The sequence below is a fragment of the Vigna unguiculata genome, chromosome 7, assembly GCF_004118075.2.
Source record: "Vigna unguiculata cultivar IT97K-499-35 chromosome 7, ASM411807v1, whole genome shotgun sequence".
Taxonomy (NCBI): Eukaryota; Viridiplantae; Streptophyta; class Magnoliopsida; order Fabales; family Fabaceae; genus Vigna; species Vigna unguiculata.
Window position 1 is genome coordinate 15,250,902 of NC_040285.1, and position 10,202 is coordinate 15,261,103.

General features: G+C 35.1%; 1 long non-coding RNA gene across 1 annotated transcript; it reads left to right on the forward strand.

Annotated features, from left to right (window-relative positions):
- The first annotated feature begins 2,602 nt into the window (after window positions 1-2,602).
- LOC114190591 lies at window positions 2,603-2,959 on the forward strand. Its single transcript, XR_003605832.1, has 3 exons — window positions 2,603-2,683; window positions 2,779-2,860; window positions 2,942-2,959. It is a non-coding gene; the product is annotated as an uncharacterized LOC114190591 (long non-coding RNA).
- Window positions 2,960-10,202: the final 7,243 nt, after the last annotated feature.

A 10,202-nucleotide genomic window follows, 5' to 3' on the forward strand; every position in this document is an offset into this window, starting at 1 on the left:
TTAGCACCAATAAAGAAAGGTAAACGTCAATATCTACCACCAGTAGCTTATACTCTATCTAAAAAGGAGAAATTTGTGTTTTGTAAGTTTTTGTAAGGACTTAAAGTTCCAGAGGGGTACTCATCAAACATCAGAAACCTAGTATCTATGAAAGATCTAAAACTAAAAGGGTTGAAGTCTCATGACTGTCATATTCTCATGGAGCATTTGCTACCGATAAGCATACGTTCCATTTTACCTAAAAAGGTAAGATGGACCATAACTAAACTATGTTATTTCTTTAGAGCCATTTGTAGCAAAGTGATTGACACTGGAAAATTGCAAGCACTAGAAAGAGAAATTATTGTAACTTTGTGTGAGCTTGAAATGTTTTTCCCACCTTCTTTCTTTGACATAATGGTTCATCTTACCATTCATTTAGTTAAAGAGACACAATATTGTGGGCCAGCATATATGAGATGGATGTACCTACTAGAGCATTATATGAAGATATTGAAGGGTTATTTGAAAAATCGAAGTCTACCAGAAGGATGTATAGTGGAAGGATATATACTTGAAGAAGCTATTGAGTTCTGTACTGATTACCTCTCTAATGTTGAATCAATAGGATTTCCAAAGTCTCAACACTTAGCAAGAACGTATGGATACAAGTTTCTAGGTAATCTATAGTATTCAAATGCAATGTATTTATCCTTTGATTCATGTAGATAAGATTACATTTACAATCTTTCTATATAGGAAAAGAGCTTAAAAACTAAGGAAAGAGCATCACACTCTAAGTACCCTTATAGAGGTTCACGTAAGGGGTATGCACGCCTAGAACAAGAAATGGTAAGTAAATATATCAATAAATAAACAATACACAACTTGCTAATATGATTTGTAACTAGGTTGATTATATTTCCCAAAACATAGATAAAGGAATTGGGGTCAAATGTTAGTAATATTCCCCATCAAGAATTATGGAAGCATGCTCGTGTGAATAAGGCTGGGGAAATTGAAAATGAAGATGTTCAGCAAGTTTGGAACAAATGTGTAAGTAATATCTTTTCATATTATATTTGTCTGTGTGTGATATGAGAATAAGTGTGATATGTTTGATTATTGTTATTGTAGGTAATATTGTCACAAACTATACAGTCAGAAGAGATGAGTAATGCTCGCTCAGACATCCTTGCTCAAGCTTTATGTGTCCCAGAGTATCCAAGTCGTGTTAGGGCAACAGGATTTGGAGTCAGTCACAAAGATTATTTCCCGCCCAAAAAGCGTTATACACAACAAGACCATGATGCATTGACTACTCAAATGAAAGACATGGCTAAAAGAATGGCATGGATGGAGAATGAGATTAATTCACTTCGAAAGAAGGACACCTCTAATAACATAGAAGAACCTGATATTAGTGTCAATAGTGGCCAAGGGAGTTGCACAATTTCATCAAATAGTTTTCCCGAGGTAACTAACTTTTCTACATTAGCGTAACTTGCTTACATTAAATTTGTAATAGCTCTCTACATTTGGTCACTTTAAACATTATATCTTATAATTATATTTTATAATGTAGGGGGTCTCAAGTTGTAAATTGTTTGTATCATCACCATTACTTTGCTTGGTTGCCCATGGCAAATTGCATAATGTTAAAGGTGATACACTACATGGTAGATCTCTACCTAATGGTCATGTTAAAGTTAGTGTAGATATTCCTGTGGAGCCAAATGTATCCTTGCCTATACCTAATGCTGATGACGACATAATGACAATAGGACAAGCAATAGGTACATTTGTGGCATGGCCAATCAATCTTTTACAGGTTGTTGATGCGGTATGTTTGTCAAACCTTATTAATTCATAATTATTTATGAAAATATTTTATCTATCACCTAATTTTGTTTAATTGATGATGTTTTAGGATTCCAATCTATCTAGAAAGAAAAAGATTAATAATACGAATGAATCTGTCGCACCTAAAAGAAAATGTCAAGGAAAAATGATTGTTCAAAATATTCCTCGTAAAGTGATTCATCCCAATCTTCCTCAATGGTGCAACTACCTCTCTTCATATATGAAATTAAAGCCTACAGAGTCACTTTCGCCAATAGAAATAGAGAAAGACATATTTGGTTTTGATGAACATAAAGAAATCATTAATGCAGAAATTATTGGAGAAATTATTGACTATGCATGGCTTGGTGCAACTACAATTTCTATATATATCGGGTACACTATACTACTTTTTTATAATTGACTTTAATCTTTGGTGAGTAGCTTTTATGATTTTACTAACTTTTAATTCTTATATCTTTCTTTTGTAAGGTACCTATATCAAAATTTCATTAAGCCAAATCATAAGAGGTTCTTCTTTTTATCACCCCAAATAACAACACATGAACTACCAATGAAAGAGAGAATGCAAAAAATAGTGAGTATATTTCTTGACAATGGGGTGATTAATAAGTTTGTTCTTGCTCCTATCAATACAGGGTAATATTTTTTTCCTAACTTTATCAATAATGTATTATTTTCAAAGTTAGATGCACAAAATGTAATTTTGTTGATTCATTTCCAATTTTAGCCAACATTGGGTCTTGCTCGGAATCAATCTTAAAATGGAGATAATTTATTATCTTGACCCATTGGCGAAAGACATTAATATGAGGCAAGATTTGAAGAAGTTGTTTGACATGTAAGAATCTTCTTAATGTGATTCACACATATATATGTATACTTTTGTATATATATTTTTTTACTTATGTATGCTTCATTTTTATTATTAACAAGGGTTATACAAACCTACCGAGCTCAAAGAGGGTCTATGGTTTCAAAGTCTAAGTTAAGCAATATCAAATGGACACCAATTAAGGTAGATTACAATTGTGTATTTGAAGATCAAATGATGTTGTTTTATTTGAAGGTTAATACCAATTGTATTGATGTTTTCTAGTGTCCAAAACAATCCAACGACCATGATTGTGGGTATTACATTTGTCGATATATGAAGGAAATTGTCACATATTGTGAAGGAGGGACAATTCCAATAGATGTAAGTTATCTTAATTGTATGTATTATTCATTTGGAGTAGGATTTTGATTGACTAATTTTATTTTATTTTTCTTTGTTGTAGTATTTTCCTAGTTGTAGATGTTAACAATATTCTGACAATCAAATCATTGAAGTCAGGGAAGATTGGTGTTTTTATCTCATTAGTAAATTTTTATAGGTTAGTTGTATAATTCCTTATATAACAAAATAGGGAAGGTTAGGAACAATGTTTTGTCTAAAGTGTTTTGGCCCCACAGTCTAGCAAAAATGGAACATGATGGATGAGTACTACAAATATTAGTTTTTTTTGCTAATTTCTTTCATGTAATATTATACTTTTTTAAAAATATATAAACATCATTAAGTTTTTTGTGTAACTATGTAAGAATTTCAATGCCCTTTCATTTCAATTTTGCTTGATTTCAAGTTCGAAATTTTTATACAGGCATGTGAGTCGAAGAATAGAATGAACAAAAAATTAAATAAATTATAATAAAAAATAATCAAACCAATACACATCGCTTGTTTTAAAAAAAGTTATCTATTGATGAATTGAAAAAGTGTTATCCATTAATGAAAAATAGACAATGTTTGTTTGAACAAGCGCTATCTATTAATGAATTGAAAAAGCACTACCTATTGATGAAAAACTACTCTCATAGATCGTGCTTATTCAGTCAAGTGTTGTCTATGAGAGCTTTGATAGACAACATTTTGTAAAGAAAGTGCTATCTATTAAAAAATATATAGATAACGCTTGTCATTAGACAACGCTTTTTTACAAGCGTTGTCTATTAATAGATACCGCTCCAATAGATAGCACCTAAAAAGCGCTATCTATTAAGAAAAAAAACGCTGTCTATTGCCAAATTTGGCGTAGTGAATATGGCTCTTTGATGAACCAAAATTATGTTTCCACTAAGTGTTAGGCTACTAGTTTTCATATTTGGGTGTTGGGTGATATTGGCTAATTAGTTCTATGCTTAAAACTTGGTTATGATCTTTCTTGGTGTATGCATGATTTGAGACTTGGTGATGCATAGTTCAAGTATTTTTCCAATAGAGTCTTTTCATGTGCTTTTCTTGCTTGTTTTGATTTAAAGTTTTGTCACCTTGATATCCTTTCCTTAGAGTTTAGCTTTCTTGGGTTTAAGTACTTTTATTGCTTGTCTTTAGGTTCTTTGTTTTGTCTTAGTAGTTTTCTTCCTTTGCTTTATTTTGAGTGTAGTGGCCAAGCCACTTGAACTTGCTTGAAAAGGTTTCCAAAAACTTTGAAAGCATTTCACTCCTTTTTGGTGGATTTGAGTGTAGCCTTGTCTTGTTGCTTTAGGGGAGAGTGATCTAAACACTTGGGTGAATTTCTTTGGACGATACTTGGTCTCGGGTTTGGTTACCAATTGTCACTAACACCTTCTTTTCTCGGATTTTGAGTTTTATTGTAGGAAAGTGAGATGGTGACTCTTAAGGCCAATCAAGGTGCATTGGTAGACATTGGTAAAATCTTACAAGAAGTGGAGCTTAAGAGACAAGAAGATAGAAAACAACAAGAAAGAACCCTTCAACTTTACATGAAACAAATGCAACAACAAATTCAACAAATTCAACAATAATTGCAACCATTCCAAAGAGAGGCTAAGAAAAGAGAGCATTCTAGGCACCAACCATCACAAAAGAAGGAAACTCCAAAGATTCCTAAGTTTTATGGTGGATGTGATCCCAAAATCTACCTTGATTGGGAAGCTCAAGTGGAACAAATTTTCAATGAAAATCATGTAAAAGATCAAACACATGTTGATCTAGTAGTGTTAGGATTTTTTGAGTATGCCAAAATTTGGTGGCATAAAGTTTGTAAAAATTATGACCAAGGGCCACCCGCGGCTTCTTGGATGGACATTAAAACTCTTATGCACGCTAGATTTGTTCCTCCCTCCTATAGGAAGGAACTTCTTTTGAAGCTCCAAAGCTTTCACCAAGGTCCTATGTGTGTGAGTGAGTACTTTAAAGAATTAGAGTCTCAAATGTTTAGGGTTGGAATAAAAGAAACTAACAAAGAAAAAATAAAAAGGTTTGTGAATGGTCTTAGAAGAGACATACAAGACCAAGTAGAGTTGTATGAGTACTCTTCAAAATGTTTTCACACTTGCCCTTAGGATTGAAACTTATTTGAAAAGAAAGAATAGGGCAAGGAAGAGTTACTCACCCAACCACTACTATAGTCACTCATGGAAGGGAAAAGCTAAAGAGAAACATGATAAATCTCCTTCTAAGTCTCACCAAGCACCATCAAGTAAAAATAAGTCACCAAGTGGTCACACTCACCATTCCACTTCTCAAAGATCAAGTTCCATTAAATGTTTTAAATGTTTGGGGTATAAACACATTGCTTTGAATTGCCCAATCAAGAAGACAATGATCTTAAAGAAGAGTGATGATGAGAGTGAACATTTTTCTTCCCCTTCCCCCTAAAATACTTCTTCCCACACTTCTTCTTCAATTGAAAGGACTAAACCCCTTGAAAGTGGATTGTTAATGGTAAGGCGCCAACTAGGGCAAGTTCCCAAAGAACTTGATCCTTCTCAAAGACAAAACCTTTTTCATGGAGGGTGCCTTATCAATGACAAGATATGTACCTTCATCATACATAGTGGAAGTTGTGTAAATATGGCTAGCCCAAGGGTGGTGGACAAGTTTGGCTTGAAAACCATTCCTCATGCCAAACCCTACAAGCTATCATGGCTTAAGGAAAAAGAAATAAAAGTAACTAAACAAGTCCTCATTAACTTTTCAATTGGCAATTTTAAGGATGAGGTACTATGTGACATTGTGCCTATGGAAGCCAACCATATTTTGCTAGGTAGGCCATGGCAATTTGATAGAAAAGTTGTTTATGATGGTCATGCAAACACCTATGTTTTCTCCTCCCTAGGAAAGAAGTTCACAATCCTACCTCTCCCACCTCCACAAGAAAATAAGGACAAAAATAAAATAAAAGATGAAAAGGAAAAAGAAAAAGGGCAAGCTTTCACCAAGGAGTTACTTGCCTACAAAAAGAGTTTTTCAAAGCAAGAGGTGCAACATCACTCTTCATTCTCTTCCCAAACAAAGAGAGATGAAAAAAAACACAAGCAAGAAAAGGAGAGTGACATTAAAAAGAAAGAAGGCATCTCCAAGACTAGGGATGGAATCATTAAAGATGAAGAAAGTTCTCATAAACTCAAGTCAAGCTGCATCAACAAAGACTTCAAGAATTTGAGGTCAAATTCTCTCAAACAAAGGGAGAATGATAAAGGATTGATCCCTACCAAGGATGATGGCCCATGGCACATGCTTAGAAGAAAGGGAGTCCCTTGATCCCTTCCTTTGCTTTTATTTTTTTTAGTTTAAAATTCCATTAAGTTGGCTTGGTTGACTATTTTTAAGTTGACTTGTTGACCTTGACTTTGGGTTGACTTATTGACTCAAAAGATTAGCTTAACCTTAAACCAACATGCTAATAAATTCCTTAACTTGCTTTTGTAGGAATAAGAAAGGAGGAGGACCACATAGGAGACACTTGGCATCCTAAGGAAGAGAGAGAAGGATCAAGACTTTCTAGAAGCATCTAGAAAGGGGAGGCCTACATGCCTTGGACACCAAGCCTTCTAGAATGTTCTAGAACCTTCCTTTAGGAGCCTTGGCCATGAAGACTTGCCACCTAGATGGCTTGGACGAAAATTCACCCATATGCACTCTAGGATGACCTACTTTCTAGAACATGCTAGGTTTCTTTTGTAATCTTTTAACTTAGTTGTTTTGCTAAGAGGCCCCTAGACTTGTCTATTTAAGGGACCTCTAACACTTTTACAAGGGTTGAACATTTTGGAGAATTTATACACTTTGTGTTTCAACCTTTTGTGAGAGTATTCCTCCTTAGGGAGTGGAGTTCTTTCAAGCCTTATCTTACCTTGGCAAGTGGCGGCATACACCACTCATCTTCAAGGTTGCCATGGCTTCTTCTAGCCTAGCCTTGTAGTGGCGTGAATCCTCCATTCCTCCCCTTTCCCTTGCTTTTCATTTTATGTTTCTTTACTCTTCTTGGTTTATATTGTTTCTATTATATGTTTTTCCTTTTGGTTTCTTACTCTCTATCAATCCATCCTCCTCCTCTCTAGAACCTTGGAAAGGAACCTTTACATCTAGATAGCTTGCTATCTTAATGTCCAGTGGGGATTTCCTTGGTTTTCTTAATCAATCATCACCATATTCATTAACCTTCTAAAAGGAACAAGATAATCCTACATCACACAAGCACAACATAATCTACCAATTCATCACTTTAAACAATTTAGGTTTTTTATGTTAACTAGGGAAGGTAATAGAGTTTGGGATCGTATGTGGATGGCTTTAATATTGAAAATTTGGAAGCAAATAAGCATTATTTTTAAGAATGAATGGTTGATGTGAAAGAGATTTTTTTTTTTAATATTTAACTAAATATTTGGGCATGGATAACATGTAAAGCATCAAATGTTAAATTTCCTTATTCTAATCGGTGCTTGACTCATAATTTGTTTAAAATCCATAAGTTGAAAGTTGTGGAGAGGGTAAAAATTAGGCTGGTAGGGAAGTAGTTTATAGGTTAAAGAATGTTTGTAGGCCACATAAAATTGCATAATAAAACAAATACAAAAGCTGCTCCTAAAAATTTTTTGGGGACAATTTGAGGGAAATTACACTAAGTGAATTAATAAAGTTACTTAGTATCTCATTTTTCTTTTCGAGGTTATGTGGGGTTGACATATAACGTTGTCGTGAAGGGATCAAATCAATACTACTTATCTATCACAACTTTAGTATTGTTAAGAAAGTAGCCAAACGATTAGCATGGGTAAAGTCAACCCTTAGTCGTCTCCCAACGAACACGAAATTGATTTCTAACAAATTAGCTTTTATAAAAACTATACAAAAAGGGTTAATCAACTAAAATAAGAAATAAAGAAATAAAGTCGGAAAAAGACAAAAAAAGTATAAAATAATAAAGAGAAAATAGATTGATTCCACTACTTTTCCAAAATAGGATTCATCATCAATTATCTAAAGATTATTGCTCCATTAATTAGTGTTGTAAATTTGCAAATTAATCAATGTAAATTCTCAATTAATTTGTTGGCGTTCTCACTCTTAACCAAAGTAAATTCTAAATCAAAAGCAAGAACTTTATAGATTAATTATAGTAAATTTAACCAAAGTACATTCTAAATTAAATATTACTATGTTTAATCATTTCCATTCTTTTACCTCTAAATTCAAGCAAAAAGTTAATTAACCAAAATACACTCTTGATTAATTCTAGTTAAAGTTTTGACCTCTAATCAAAGTACATTCTCAATCATTAGCAAAAACACATTCAATCACATGAAATTTTCTAAATTTAATCAAAGTACATTTACGATTAAAATTAAGGCTTAAACATACCTTTTTGGTCCCAATTTTTGTAACATCCCAGTTAAATAGATAACTCCAATTTAATAAAATGCCACATACATAAATATCCAAAGAGTGCGAAGATTTGGGATATGAAGTACACAGTACCCCAAACATATCCATAACAAAAGAAAGAGGCCCCACATGGCCTAAAACAAGATACAGAGTCTCGTCAAAAGCGAGAAAAACTTAAACTACTAAAACTCCAATAACTGTGGGCCCCAAAGTGAGCCCGATACTCGTCCAAGATTCATCAAGCTGCAGCGTCTCTACTATCGTTACCAGTGCCAGGGATTCTCACAACTGCTCACATCAATGAAATTGATGATCATCGCAATAGAGAAAACCACACACAACATACAAGCAAGCAAAAGGGTAAGCTAGTGTAAAGGAATCTTATATCGTAACACTCAACATGCAGTTTCAAAGTCAGACACACAAATAATAGACATTCACCCATAGATCACCCAATCATTTGAGACTCCAAGACTTGACAATCCAGATACGTAAAATGAGGCACTACTATTTGGCAGTGGAATTTTATCCTAGCAATGAGGCGTCACCACGAGGCATTCGCAGAATTACACCCTATACATGAGGCACCACCACGCGGCCTTCGTGGAATTACGTCCTGGCCTTGAGGCACCACCATGTTACTCTCATGGAATTATGTCCTGATGTTGAGGCACCACCGTGAACTCTCACCTCGAGGTTCATGGAATTAAGTCCAATAGGTGAGGCACCACCACAGACTCTCCCTAAGAGGGCCCATGGAATTATGTTCATATGATGAGGCACCACCACTAGTCCCCGCTACAAGGGTCATGGGATTACGTCCTACTCAAACCATACTCATACCTTATCAATCAATCATGAAGTTCCTATGCATACCATTACCATGTCATTTCGTATAAATAACCCACCATCAAACATATCTCATACCAAGCTCAATACCAATTCATTAGTTCCCACCCATAACATACGTAGTACATGCCTATCCACTCCCATTATATAATAAATCAACGAATCAGACAATCAAACAACCAAATACTTTCATGAAGTGAAAAACAGCCAGAATCCGAGCTAGGTCTCGCTCAAGCTAGGAGCCCTCGCTCAGGCGAGAGGAGTACTCTCGCTTAAGCTACAGACTCTCGCTCAAGCGAGACTATGACAATGACTCTGGGAAATTGCACGAGCTCTCGCTTAGACGAGGTTGTCTCGCTTGAGCGAGACAGTTCGTCACTCAAAATGCAGCCCCTCGCTTGGGCGAACACTCGAGCAGAAAAATTTGGGCAAGCTTCTACTATTCTCACCTAGGGGAAACGAGCTCGCTTGGGCGAAAATATCAGCTCTCGCCCCCTGTTCACGCACACATGGTAGCACACCCAACCAATACATTGTTCAATCCATTTCCATGCAAACCCAAACAATACACAAAACATATAACTCATGAAACAGAAGTAAAACAAGCAACAAGTACTAAAAGCGTGAAAACCCTGGCTTCCCTTACCTCGAGTGGGTAAAAATGCTAGCATAGGAGTCCACTAAGAAGAGGGGAACACGGCGACTCAAACCAGTGCGGTACAAACTGGAAAACAGATGTATAATACTAAGCATACTAGTTTAGATTCGACTCAAAACAGAAACTAAGGTACCAGAATGGAAAGACAAGGGTAAAGTCTAAGCTCGACTTACCCGA